This window comes from Heterocephalus glaber, unplaced genomic scaffold (assembly GCF_053883595.1).
Source record: "Heterocephalus glaber isolate CG9 unplaced genomic scaffold, H.glaber_assembly_v1.0 deba00000738, whole genome shotgun sequence".
Lineage (NCBI taxonomy): Eukaryota > Metazoa > Chordata > Mammalia > Rodentia > Bathyergidae > Heterocephalus > Heterocephalus glaber.
Window position 1 is genome coordinate 7,228,545 of NW_028258161.1, and position 13,909 is coordinate 7,242,453.

The 13,909-nt window shown below is 43.3% G+C and overlaps 1 long non-coding RNA gene across 1 annotated transcript; it reads left to right on the forward strand.

Moving 5' to 3' along the window:
* Nucleotides 1–883: 883 nt before the first annotated feature.
* Nucleotides 884–8,360, forward strand: LOC110345251 (uncharacterized). The gene is made up of 3 exons (XR_002388450.2): nucleotides 884–4,572; nucleotides 5,732–5,915; nucleotides 8,054–8,360. It is a non-coding gene; the product is annotated as an uncharacterized LOC110345251 (long non-coding RNA).
* The last annotated feature ends 5,549 nt before the right edge of the window (nucleotides 8,361–13,909 follow it).

Here is a 13,909-nt window from a genome sequence, read left to right on the forward strand (position 1 = left end):
ATGTGTGAGAACTAATCCATAGAAACAAAAACAAACCTTTGACTTACCAACAATTTTATTGCAATTTCCCTCTTGACTCCATTTCCCTTTCAGTCAATAAAAAACGAAGTCTGCTTGTTAAAACTTTTGGAAACCTTTGTTGGTAGTGCCTTTGTGGGCTGTCTGTTATTTCTCCCCAGGGGCTGCCCGGAGCCAGCATGGTCATGGGCAACCTCTCTCAGGAATACACAGGGTGACCGGGTAAACATGGCCCAGGCAGCATACTCTGATTAGAACTTCCTAATGTGATGATTTTTATCTAAATGTTATTCAAAACCATAGAGTTGAGTTCATGAACATATTGAGCAGATGAAGTCTTGATGTGGACCTTCCCCTGTGAAAGACATATTCTCCATGGTAGATGCAGAACAAATGCTAAAATGAGCAAGCACATAAACATGAATAAAAGAGGGGTGGGGATGTAGCTTAGTAAGAGGGCCTTGGGTTTAATCTCAGTGCCAAAAAATGCCATTTGCATTGTTGAGGGTGAAAAAGAAAGATAGGTTATTTCATATAGGATATCATGTGTAGGTCCTGCCCAGCATGTTTCTGTCTATGCTCTGTAGTTCACCAAGAACTCAGGGCCATTACCTTCATGTCTTTGCTTTTTAATTTCTAGAACAGAAATAGTTAAACATGCACAGCCACTGTATTTCTCAGAATGTTTTGATAGTAAAATAATAGCTTTTTAAAAAATTCATAAATATAAAGAAGTAAAAAATGATAGTGTGTAAAATCGTAGGCTCTGGAATTAAACCAATCTGGTTTGAATTCTTTTTAGCAGAATGTGTGCTCCTGGGTCAATTGTTCTGCTTCTTTTAACTCAGTCCTAATCTATAGAAGATGGAAAAGCACACAGCCTGTCATCTACTGCACACAGGTGCAGCGAGGGCTAAGTTACATGGCATGCGCACAGCATTCAGAAAGCAGTATGTGACATGCTGTAGGTATTGCAATACAAAGTACTGGTAGCTAGTTTGTATTAGTGAGGTGGATTATTGCATTGTCAGTGTGGACAAAGAGTCTGAGAAGCACAAAGAGTCATTTGTCTGGAGGTGAGGTAGCAGGGCTTGTATCCCCTCCCTTGGCCGAGTGACTCTTCTTTAACCAGGTCCAACTGGGACTGAACAGTGGCTCCACCAACAGCTGTGGCCCCTCTTTCCTCCTTCAGCTCCTCCGTGCTGGGAAGGCCCAGGCCCTTCCTGCCAGCTCTAAGTAAAACCTGCCTGAAGGTAAGACCCTCCGTGTCCTGCCCCATCATGCTCCAGGCTGTCCCTAGACTTTCGCTGTGTCTGCAGCACTTTTGTTCTGCCCCATGACAACCCTCCTGTCCTGCCCTGGCCCAGTGCCTGTGAGGGCCAGATTCCTGGCCAGCTTTCACTTCCAGCTAGTTGTCAACTAAGGTGTTGGCTGATAACAAGGCTAAGACCTGATAAGGCTTAATACCTTTGGTAGTATTTAAAAGGCCAGGAAACCTTCATGAGCTAAAGAAATTGTGTGTGTGTGTGTGTGTGTGTGTGTGTGTGTGTGAGAGAGAGAGAGAGAGAGGGAGAGAGGTTGGGGAAATCTGTTAACTTGGGGTCAGGAGGTGTGGCTGACCCTGGAACAGCCCCACAGAGGTTCACTGTACCACTGTACTGAGGTCACAGTGAGTATCTTCCTCCATCTAAACCGGAAATGGATCCCACTTAGGAATTAATGGAAGTCATGGTTTTTCTATTTCAGATTTAATACATTTTACTCTTAGCCTACAAAGCCTCAGGACAAGCATAATGAAAATGTAATTAGCTAAAATGGTAAAATATTTATATGCCACATTCCCTGGGATTGAATAAGACGATTCACTTCTCCATCAGGAATACAATAGTCACAAAAGACAGAATAAAATAACCTTTAAGAATAAACTGCTTGCCAAGTATTTCAAGTTAAAGACGCCCAAGTTAAGAGAATGGCAAATACAAGATAAAAAAAGAATTCACAGTGCTTTTGTAACTGGAATTTCACTTTTCTCTCTTACCATTTACCTGACGATGGGCCAGAATGGAAAGCGGCTGACTTTACAAGCTCAAGCATGCCCAAGAGACTTGAAATCCAATAGAGTTCATGTACAAGTTGGGGGTAAATAAGACCTTCCAGGGAACTTCTTAGAAAGCACTTGCAAATCTTCAACTAATTTTGAATTAGGACAATTCTTATTGAATGTTAGGCAAAGATTTGTTGACTACAGTGTGATCATACTGGGAAAACAACCCCACGTATATGTACTATAGAGCTTTAAAATGCAATTATAATGAGGCAATGTTGTAACTAATTGTATTTTTAAAAGACTTTATTTTTAAAGGAATTTTATTTTATTTTTATTTTTTTGGTACCAGGGATGAGACCTTGTGCTTGTGAGGCAGGTGGTGGAACCACTGAGTTAAATTCCTGGCCCTTAAAGGAATTTTAGATTCCCAGCAGAACTGAGAGGAAAGTGTAGAGATTTTCCAGGTACCTCTGCCCCTATACTTGTACCTCCTTCATCAACATCTCTTACCAGACTAAGGCGTTTATTATCATTGCTGAGCCCCCATAGACACGTCATAGCCTCTCAACATCTGTAGTTTGTGTTAGAGTTTGTTCATGGTATGGGATCCTCTAGGGCTTTTGACAAATGTGTCATCATCATATAGAGTATTTTTACTGCCCTAAAATCCTCCCCTCCCAGCCAGTGGTAACTACTACCCTCTCCATAGTGGTGGCAATGCCAGCATGCCCTCTAGTTGGCAGCTTTTGCACACTAGCTTTTTTTACTTAGTAATATACATGTACATGTAAGTTTCCACCATACTTTTTCATGGCTTGATAGCTCATTTCTTTTTTTAGCACTGAATATCCCATTGTCCAAGTATCTGCTAGAGTTTGAATAAAATGTCCTCCAAAAGCTCGTGTGCTTAACAATCGTTCCTGAGAGTTGTGCAGTTAACAGATGGTGGAAATTGTAAGAGGTGGGGCCTCATGGGAGATTTTAGGTAATTAGAGAAACACCTTTGAAAGGAATAATAGGATACTTACCCTTTTCTCTGTCTTTTTTTTTTTTTTTTTGAGTCCTTGCTGTGGGATCAACATCTTTGCTTTGCCAGGCACTCCTTGCCGTGATGAGCTGCCTCATCACAGGCCTAAAAGTGATGGGACTAACTAACCATGGACTAGGCCTGTTGAAACCATGAACCAAAATAAACCTTCTCTCTCTCTCTCTGTCTCTCTCTTTTTTTTTTTTTTGCAGTACCAGGGATTGAACTCAGGACCTTGTGCTTGCAAGGCAGGTACAGTGCCACTGAGCTAAATCCCCCATCCTCTTCTCTCTTTATAAGTTGATTACCTCAGCTTTTTTTGTTACAATAATGGAAAGCTGATTAACACAGTGCCACAATTTTATGTATTCATTAGCTAGAGGGATCTTGATTGCTTCCAAGTCAGACAATTATGAAAAAACTGGTATAAATACCCATATGCAAGGTTTTTTTTTTTTTTTGGTGGACCTAAGTGTTTAACTACTTTAGGAGAATACCAAGGAGTGAAATTACTGGATGCTATCTTAAGGGTATATTTGGTTTTGTTAAGCAACTTTCATAGTGTGTTCAGAGGGACTGTGCCATTTTGCAGTCCCTCCAGCAACAAATGAGAGTTCCTGTTACTCCATATCCTCAACAGCATTTAGTGTTCTAGACCTTGGCCACTGTAAGAAGTGTGCAGTGTTACCTCATTGTTGTTTCAGTGTGCATTTCCCTGCTAATACATTTTGAGTTATATTTTGAATGATGAAAGAAAGGTGACCCCAACTCCTCTGCTGCACCAGAGGACACTTTCTGTATCTCCAAGAATTTTAAGAAGGTTTTCTGCCTGCTCAGTGGGAATAGCAGAGGTGAGTTAGGAAAAGTTTTTGGAGAATGTTCCCAATTTAAAAGGAAAAGGGAGACTAAAGAACTTTATTCAAGGGGAAATGGGGGTCAGAGACCCTTCTGATTATCATAATATAACAAGAGGTGAGTGCAGAGATGGAAAGTGCAGGAGAGGAATGTGACTGCCTGGTGTGGATTTCCAGCTCTCCTGCTCTCTAGTGTTTGACCTCGGACAAGTAACTTCACATCTTTGGGTCTTGCTTTCACTCTTTGTAGAACATCTTAAGGGGCCCTTGGGGACATTGAGTGAAATGATATATACTATGAATTTAGAACAATGCCTGGCAGGCTGTAAAGGTTGCATAAGCATTTATCTTCATCTTCCTCCTCATTACCATCTCCCAGCATGTGGCACTATTTGGGAGGTACTGCAGCCTTTAGGAACTGGAGCTCAGTGGAAGGAAATTAGGTCACTTGGGGAATGGCCTGGAAGGGGATGCTGGGATTCTTATACCTTCCTCTCTCTCTTCACTTCCCATCTACCATGAGGCAAGCTGACCTTCTTTGCCATGTACTCCTACCATGATGTTCTGTGCTGCCACAGGCACAAAGCAACAGGGCCAACCAACCATGGACTGAAACCTCTGAAACTGTAAGTAGTTCTTTCAAACTGATTATCTCAGGTATTTTATCACAGTGTTGGAAAGCTGACTCACCATGCATCTTGAAAAGAAAATCAGGAGGGAAGAAGAATCATACCTTCTATTAAGGGCTAAATGTTTTGAGCTCAACCCCTCCTTCCCTTCATGTGTTGAAACCCAATAGCCAATGTAATAGTATCAAGAAGCAGGATCTTTGGCAGGTGGTTAGGTCACAAGGGCTCTGCCTTTGGGAATGGAGTTACTGTGCTTACAAAAAAGGGGTGAGGGAGCCTGTGGCCCCTTCCACCATGTGAGGACATAGCAACAAGGCACCATTTACGAAGCAGAAAGCCCTCACCAAGTATTAGTTCTATTGGTACCTTGGACTTCCCAGCTTCAAGAGTTGGGAGCCCAAGACTATTGTTTATGAATTATCCACTCCAGGGTATTTTGTTATAGCAGCCATATGGCCTAAGACACCTCTCCTCACTCCCACTTTAGTATCCACTGGACATTTGATTTAACAAATAGCAGCAAGAATCCATTTTCAAAGCATTGCATTTGTCATATAGTTAAGAAGTTTGGGGTTTTGTGTGGAGATGCTGAACATTTTGCTTACCACTCATATAGCTAGAGAAAAGAGAACTCGCTGTTCCCTGACCATCCCAGCACATGTCCAGCAGAGGCTTCCAATGGGTCTTCCTGGCCACACCCTGTCCTTGGGCAGGTCCCTGCTGTGAGACCGTGGCCTGGGCTGTGTGTTCCATGGAAGGTACAAAATCCACTTGGGCTTGGACTTAACAGCACAGCTGCCCATGAAATAATCTGCTTTAGGGTTACACAGATGTCTCTCTCATTTTATTCAGGTTCATTTTGGACTGTGGTTTTTAAGATCCATGGTTCTCAACAGGTGGAAAGCCCTGTGGAAAAGCATGGGGATATTTTATTGGTTGGTGACTGAGAAGCACAACTAATATGTAGTGAGGGGGGTCAGGGGTCCAGATATTGTGTAACATTTGGGAGAATTCTGCATAGTTCTGTGTATTTCCACACATTCAAATGCCCCTTGTGTTACTCCTATAGGTGAAAACCCCTCTCTTCTATGAGCTTCTATTTTCTTGATGAATCCAAAGTCTATTTTGCACCATTTAATATATACTGATTTTCTAGGACTACAAGAACTGTGTGAATCAAGGGAAGATGGAATCTTGTTTTTATTTGAACTGAGAGTTGTTCATCATCTATGAGTCACTTCACCAATGGAAAAGGTCTCCTGGTGTTTGAACCTCCATCATGGTATCCCGGGAGCAATCTGCCTGAGAGCCTATTGCATGTACGGTGATTTTACGATGAAGTGAGTAAAAATTGCATACTGAAACACATATTATTTTAAGTGATTTTTTAATTAAGGGAATCATACTGATTATATTATGTGGACAAGGTGGTTATATTTCCTGTTCTTTTTACTTCAGGATAATAAGGAGTGTGTTTTAAAGTACTTGTAACAGAAATAGAAAATTGGGTCTGAATTGAGAACCATCCATCTGGACCTTCAGCTTTGTCTGCCGCTCCCTTTAGAAAGTCTTCATTACTGTATGACAACCAAGCCCACCTACCTGGCATTTCTACTGAAGAGTTAGGCTTTTGCTTCCTGTTCCCAAGTATCCTGTATACCTCCTTAGTGGTTGTTGCTTGTTTTCTTATGTATCTTCCTTGATAGATTATGTGTTTCATAGTAGCACAGATGATATGTATCTTGTTCACCATTATGATACATAGTTCTATGTGACTTTTGTTGTATTTAATAGATATTTCTTAAACACATGAATGATTTAATACCACCATGAGTAAACTTTTCTATTCTTCATTCTTAGATTTCTTGACTCCTCATTCTTTCCTATTTTTTGCTCTAATCTGAGTTCCTATTGATTGGTCCCTCACTGGGTCTATGTGGTGGAACCCAATGTCCATTTTCTTGTGTCAGAAGAGCTCCAGAGTGTCCCTTCTGGTGGATGTCTCATCCCTACTCTCCAGGCAGTCCTCCAACATCTTTTTTTCTGCTTAGGACCACCTGGATTGGATTCCTCTATTTAATAGTTTTTCATTCAACTTCCCCTTATATGCAATAAAAAATCTCTCTCTGGAACTGTTCTGAACTTCTAACCCTCTCATGCTCCATCTTAATGTTAGATATGAGGAACTGTCTAGGGAAGAGAGGTCTTGGGGTGGCTGCTTCCCACAGAATTCACCTTCATTAATTTGAGCTGGCATCACAAGTCTGATAAAAAAGATGACATGAACCTTTTTTCTGCCATGGTTTAGAGAGCATCAGTAAAAGCATGAGTCATGACATCATCTCATGACCCAAAAAGTATGCCTGGCAGCTTGAATTCCTCTTTGGAGATCACTCCTCCACTGACTCTCCCCTGGGTTACCGATCTGCTGTCTGTCCCGGAAGCAGAAACAGAAGAATTCACGTGTAGGGGATTTGGGTTTCCAGTTAGGTGGGTTGAAGTTCAATCTGAATGCAAATATAGTACATGAACAGGGGAACGCTCTGAAAATTGTTATCCATTAATACCTAGACCTGGATTTGTTTCCCAAATTAGACTTACAAACTTGGGGCTGGAAAAATGGACAGAGGGCTGGTACTTTTTCAAGTTCCTTCCAGGAAGGGTTGGGCAGGCGAGTAGGCCATCCCTGTGGGTGGGGGAGGGATCAGAGGACTTTATGAACAGAAGGGAGTGATAAAGGGCCAGAGAGCAAAAGGGGAGAGGTAGAAGGGATACCTAAACCTCTTTTAAAATGCGTGCTTGGAAAAACCCTGCCTAGAAAGATGAAATGGTCTTAATGGGGTAAGAATCTGTATGAATAAAGAATTCTTATGTAGTCACATAAAAAAGGAGACAAGGAAATTTAGTGTCTGTTTACCTTACTTTTCCTGATCCTGGTGGCTGTGGAGTAGGACTGGAAATATTGAAGCAGACTGATCCTTTTTCATAGGAATGCTTTATTTTGCACAATAGTCAATAAAAAATGTTCTAAACACAAGCTTGTTTTTAAACTGCATTAGGAGATAAGCCTATTAGAAGAAATGAGGGGTGAGTTGGTTTTTGATAAAGCACCCAATCTTTTGCTGTTTAGTGAATAATCACTCTGTAGCATCCAATCTGAAAACCTTGATTGCCTGTATCTGGTTTGCTGGGCACACCTGTCCTGACTCCTACACTGCGCTGTGAATGCGCTGTGCTGCTCACCCCTGTTCTAGTTTAGCAGCGTAACCGATGGTGCTCAAGTTCCTCGCGTGACCTGAGGAGCTGCCAAGTGCACTGGGGAGAATAAGTAATTCTCCCTCTAAATCTGTTGGAATAAACATTTGCACAATGGCTGATTGACGCTCTGTGTGTCAATTAACACGTCCAGCGCTGGCAATTTACATAAGCTCTTCAGGAAGATCCTCCCAGTGAACTCTGTTGTTGTTCTGTTTTGCAGTTCACACCATGACATCACCAGGAAGTGTTCTCTGTGATCACCAAGTGCGGCCCTGTGCTTGCCTCTGTCCATGTTTATTTATGTGGCTGAGCTCAGCACCAGGCGAACAGCAGGCCTGGTGGAGGAGGAACGTCTCTGTCGAAGACGCGCTGCAGATGCTGTGACTTGAAAGATTCCCTTTGATTCTTTCTTTGACTCAACATAGTCGAGAAAGAAGGTGTTGGGGAAAACAATAACTTGAAGAACATGTTAGAGTTAATCCTTAACTTGAGACCATTAAAGCCAGGAAGTGGAGGTGAATTTTCAATCTTGTTGGCAGTTATTCTGTATTCCTACTGGTAATTACTTTCCTTCTTCCCTTTCCTTTCCTTTCTTCCCACAAAGGTGATGCCAGTGGGGGAAGATTTGAGAACAAGGTTAATATTGGGATTCTGAATTCTTCTCCTTAATGTAACTTTGCCACCAGGTTTCCTTGGGCGTCGAATTCAAATCACTTTTACTTGAAAAGTTTGGTGTGCTTTTTGCAAATTTTTTTCCCCCTCTTTTGCTCCTTTACCCTTCCAGGTGTATTTAAATCTGGAAATCTCTCTCAAAGGAGGCTGACATGAATTGTGGGAAGGCTTCCACGTCAAGAAAATCCTGAGCTCCACCAAACCACTAATCACCATTCCCAGGGCAGTGAACAATGATTCAGCGTTCATTACAAAATGACTCATGAGCAATCATGACCATTTGGAGGGAAAAAGACAGTTATCAATTTCGTAGACCCATGTGTAATCGTGACTGCTTTCAGGGACTTAACAATGATCAATTACTCATTCCCTGATTAATTAAGGGCTTAATCTTCCCACCCATATAATGTGAACAATAGCGCACTGTTCCAGGCTGCTTATTATGTTTCCTTGGGACAAAGACTAAAGTGAGTGGAAATGGAAACCCAGGTCTATCGCTCTGCAGTTCTTGCCTCTCCAGCCAAATACAGGAGACACAGTTGAGTATTAGGAGTCTCACATTCTCTGCGAGCTGGGATAAAGCATTTCTCCACAATGCCAACATTTAACACATCTCATTTTGTCTTTCTGCTTCAAAATCATTACTCTTTTAAAAATATCTTTACAAATAGCAAATAAGGCAGGCTGCTGAGAGGGCAGAAATGTCTCCAATGCTCGTCAATTCTTTGGTACATGGGCTACTGCATCACTTCCGTGCTTCCTTCTCCAAGAACAGGTTTTATCTCTTGTATGCTTCCTATGGTCGGGGTGGATGTCTGCCTTGCTCCTCTTCACCTTGCCATGTCCAGACTTTGCCTTTTCTGTTTCCCTCTCTTCTAGAGCTCTGGGTCTGAATCCCTGTCAAACCAGCCATCCACAGGCCATGTGCTGCTGCAGGCATCTCCAGCTCCGTCTCTCCCAACTCACCCTGGTTTTTCAACCTAACTGTTGCCCTGATTTCTGGTCTCTTGGTTCCAGAGGTCTCACAAATACACTTCCTCAGCCCTGCAGCCCACAACCACATACCATGGTAATCACAAATCCCATGATGCCCATTTCAAGCTCCCTGCTTCCTGCCACAGTGTCTGTTCCCGTTGCTCACTTCCTTTGCTACCCTGTCCTCAGCAGTTCTGTCCCCAACAGCTTGTTATCCCATTGCCTTTCTCCCATTCCTGATCCCACTTGTATCTTTCTTCCCTTGTACCCAGCTTGATTTCCAGCTTCTTCTTATAACCATCCTCTCGAACCACTTTCCATTCCTTTCCCCACCTTATCTTGCAAGCCTGGACACTGGCTGAGCCTGATTTCCACCTCCCTGTGTCTGCACCTCACAGAGAACAGAGGCCAGAGAGAACCATGTGCCCAGTCTGGCCGGGAGTTTCCAGTGGGCCTTGGTCATTTGGTAATCAGACTGTATTAGTTCTGTTCTAAGTACGTTTTTAAATTTTTTAATGGACCTGGTAATCCTACACACTTACTGAGTATGGCATGAAATTCCATTCCTTGCATGCCATGTGGCTTATTCCTTCCCCATGACACTTCTCTTCCTGCTCCCACTGTCTTCACCCAACTGAAAACCTTGCTTCCTAGTTAGCTGAGAAAGTGAAGGTGACTAGGAGAACTTCCACACACTCTGCTTCCTGCTCTACCATCTCCTGTGTCTGTGCCTGCATGCTACTTCCTTCTTCCTGGTGTGACCAAGTAAGGCCCGGCCTTCAGATCTGGAGAGCAGCCGGAGCTCCTGGAAGCCACCAGGGACCAGTGGACCAGGCCAGTGGCGAGGCTTACAGCCCAGCAGAAGAAGAGCATGTGGCCCTTCACAGCTCTGTCTCCTCTTGAGGGGGATCGTGGGCCCACAGGACCCTGCCTTGGAGAGTTCAGAGTCTGCAATTTACCTGAAGACATGGAGCTGCCTAAAGAGAAACTTGAAAGCAGTGCTGGTAGGGAACTGAAGCCGGAGTGGATTTAAGATAAAACTTAAATGAGAAATGGTGCTATTTCTAATTAGAAAATTTTGTTTCCCCACCTGCACAGGTGCGATTCACAACTTCCAGAACAAGTGAGGGGGATGTACAATTAAGTGGCACTGGGCTCCACTCCTTCTCAGCATCACCTTGGGTTAGTCCACTTGGTGCCCACCCAGGGCCTGCAGCAGCCCCTACCCCTGGTCTTGCCCTGTCACCCACCTTTGTAACACCCAGGTGTCTGAGTGTGCTGGTTGTCTTAGTCATTCAGGCTGCTCTAACAAAATACCCTAAACCTGGAGGCTTGTAAACGGAAGTTATTTTTCACAATTCTAGAGTCAGGGAAGTCAAAGACAAAGTAAGTCTTAGGCAGTACACCTGAGAAAGTTCGCAACTCGAATGTTTTAAGTCAGGGACTTGCTGTACCTTCTTGTCCTTGTGTGAGGGGATAGGCGGGCAGCTCTCTGGGGCGTGTCTTATAAGGTGCTAACTAATCTCACTCGGGAAGGCTCTACCCACATGGCTGGTCACTTCCTCAAGGGCTTGGTCTTTCTAACGCTTGGATTCAGGACATGCATTTGGGGGATCACCGTATTCCACTTGGCTGAAAACCTAGCAACCTCTCCCCTTCCTGATCAGGGTGGCATGGCATGTGATGCCCATTACTGCTACTCCAGGGCACACACTTCCAGTGCCTAAGAATGTGCTCTCAGCTTCAGCCTTTTATGCCTGTCTCCTGTGCTTCCTGCCACTGGAAGTGACCCACCTATCCTGTTTGCCAGTGAACTCTTACCCATAACTCAGGGTCAAGCTAGTGGGCCATCTCAGCCTGGATGGAACTGACCACTGTCTCTTTCAGCTCTTGTGGCACCTTAGACACCTGTGGCTATGACAATGATGTACTGAATCCTTATCACCCATCTTACTTCCCAGGGCCCTGGCCTGATTCATTACAAACCATGTCTTGCACACAGTAAGTGCTCCATGCATGCTTGCTGAAGGAAAATAAAGAGTGAATCAATTACCTTCCCTAGGTCTTGGGCCTGGTCACTGATTGAAGAGATATTAGATGTAGCAATTTAAAACAGTGGTCTTGCCAGGGATTTAGCTCAGTGGTTCTGCTGCCTGCCTTGCAAACGCAAGGTCCCAAGTTCTATCCCTGGTACCAAAAGAAAAAAACCCCACAAAAATAAAAAATCTTTAAAACAGTGCTCTTGCAAACAAACAAAAATGAAATGATAGAAACTGAAATGACATTTTAAAATGAGTCACTGAACCAATTTGACCCCCGGGAATTAGTAACCCTGTGTGCATGGATCATCTTCTCCCTCTTCTTGTTTTCAAGGTAGAATTTTCAAACCCGATGATGCTTATCCTTCTTAAAAAGTTGTTTTTAGAAATAGTAAACTACACAGAGTGCTTAATCAGGAGTGTTTAATAACCATTGGCAACAATGGCAAAGATTTGAATAGCAATGTTTTGCAGCACATTAATAAATGAACACAAAGCAAGAAAGCATCACTTAGACATTGGAATGTGCAGATTGACTCAGCTGAGTCAGTTTCATCATTTCAGGCATTGACTGTGGCCCAGGAGGTTAGCACTGGTCTTGCTATACTTAAAATTCTGCACTTTGGTTTTCTGCGTGTCTGTGTTTCCCTTGTGCTGCGAGGTGCTTTTCTGTCTGTTTCATGTCGTCTTGGAGCTGTACAAGGAAGGCGAGTGTTCAGAGACAGGGGACTATGGTTAAATAGGGAGAATGCCTTTCTCTCTAAACCATAATAAAGCCACTTTCCATTATATTCACCCTGATGTTATCTTATTCACTTTACTGACTATAGAATACTTACACATATGCTACAGTCTTATAAAAATTGAATCTAGTAGCAGATTATAAATTATTAAGCTTATCCTGGGTGGGACTTGCTAGTCTAAAGATGTTACAAATTTAAAGCCAGAACAGGTGTGGTATAAGAAGTGATATCTCATTGCTAAGCTTAACAACCACCAGCTTCAGGATCTGTGTTTCACTTGTCTGGCTCCTCGCTGTGTCCTGGAATCATTTGTGACCACAGAGCTTCCTAGGCAGAAGACAGAGTGACCCAAGAGGCCAAGGAAACAGTGGCAGTGTTTTCTCATTCCTGGACTTAGCAGTCTGCAGGGCACAGTGAGACCTTTCCTAACTAACTCCGATTTGTATTCCAGGAATACACAATGTAACTAAATTTGCCCATTTGGTGTTAGTATTAGGAACTGTGATGGTTAGGCTTAATTGTCAAGTTGGCTGTCTTGGGAGCCACCCCAGGGATTAGTAAGGCACACTCCTGGGTGTGGCTGGGTGGGTCATGGAGGGACCTTGGAGTCCATGTCTGGTCCCTGGCCCCTTTCATCTTTGATGCTGCTCCTCTGCACTGATTCTTAAGGACCATAAACTAAATGGCTTTGTTACACCATGCTCTTCGGCCATGGTGTTCATTCTTGGAGCCAGCTGACCATGTACTGAATCCCTTAAACCACCAGCCAAATAACCCTCTTCTCCTTTAAGTTGTGGGCATTCAGTATTTTGTCCAGCAACCAGGAAGTGACTACTTCAGTAAGTGCCATGATCATGCGAGCAAAGAATATGTGCCGTGGGAGAGCAGGACTTTCTCAGGATGTGTCTCTGGCTTGGAGAAGCAGGTATGCCCCTTGTCTTTCCCCCTTGGAAACATAACCATTCATCATGAGGTGAATCTACTTCTAATGGGAACATGGTGGTTCACAGATCTGTCTGAACCATTGGTTCCTAATTAGGACCTCAGCACAAGATGAAAGCTCCTCATCATGACTCTTCATATTCTCTGATAAATTTGAATACTGCTTCCACATGAGAACTTATATGTAAGGAACTTTTATAAAAGTAACGATTAAATGGATAACAATGGACTTGAAATGAAATTATTGCCAGAGAAAGAGGAAGAACGTATATTCGTACTTCTAGAGAGTCACCAGGGGACTTCAAGGTGTCCCAGTGCGGTGTGAAGCCAGTGTTGCTGACATCACAAGAAGACGGGGAGCAGCAAGGGAAATGTGTTCATAGTGACAATGCCAAGCCAGAGGAAGGCTGCTTTGTGTTCAGGGAAGATGTCCTGTGACCGCTCAGCCAGAGGGCTCTGGTGAATAGCCGTGGACAAGGCAGGTGAAAGAGGAGGCAGATCACAGGTCCCGTCAATGTGTACATGGAGCAAATGGTGCTGAGAGGAAGAATTTGTTCAGCAGAAAGACAAAAGAAAAGAGTGAGGGAGAAGAGGAAGGCTTGTGAGGAAAGGGAAGCTGACAACTGAAGACAAGGTCACGTTATTGCATCTCAGTTTTGTCTAGAGTCAACTTCTACAATGTCAACCAGGCTTTGTTTGTGGTTC